Source organism: Nicotiana attenuata, unplaced genomic scaffold, assembly GCF_001879085.1.
Source record: "Nicotiana attenuata strain UT unplaced genomic scaffold, NIATTr2, whole genome shotgun sequence".
Taxonomy (NCBI): domain Eukaryota; kingdom Viridiplantae; phylum Streptophyta; class Magnoliopsida; order Solanales; family Solanaceae; genus Nicotiana; species Nicotiana attenuata.
The window spans coordinates 323473-324084 of NW_017670535.1; positions in this window are offsets into that span (position 1 = coordinate 323473).

Genomic DNA, 612 nt, shown 5'->3' on the forward strand with positions numbered 1-612 from the left:
AATGGCGAATGCGCATAGCCTGAGTCCTGGTTCAACCGTAGTTGAACTTTCTAGTGAAGGCGCGTAGCCTGTCTCGGTTCAACCGTAGTTGAACTTTTTGACGAAGGCGCATAGCCTTGATATAATGGCGAAGGCGCATAGCCTGAGTCCCGGTTCAACCGTAGGTGAACTTTCTAGTGAAGGCGCGTAGCCTGTCTCGGTTCAATCGTAGTTGAACTTTTTGACGAAGGCGCATAGCCTTGATATAATGGCGAAGGCGCATAGCCTGTCTTGGTTCAACCGTAGTTGAACTTTTTGGTGAAGGCGCATAGCCTGTCTTGGTTCAACCGTAGTTGAACTTTTGGTGAAGGCGCATAGCCTGTCTTGGTTCAACTGTTGTTGAACTTTGTCGATCTTTGATGACGAAGGCTCATGGCCTGAGTCCCAGTTCAACTGTTATTGAACTTTGTCGATCTTTGATGACGAAGGCCCATGTTGAACTTTGTCGATCTTTGATGACGAAGGCCCATGGTCTGAGTCCCAGTTCAACTGTTGTTGAACTTTGTCGATCTTTGATGACGAAGGCTCATGGCCTGAGTCCCAGTTCAACTGTTGTTGAACTTTGTCGATCTT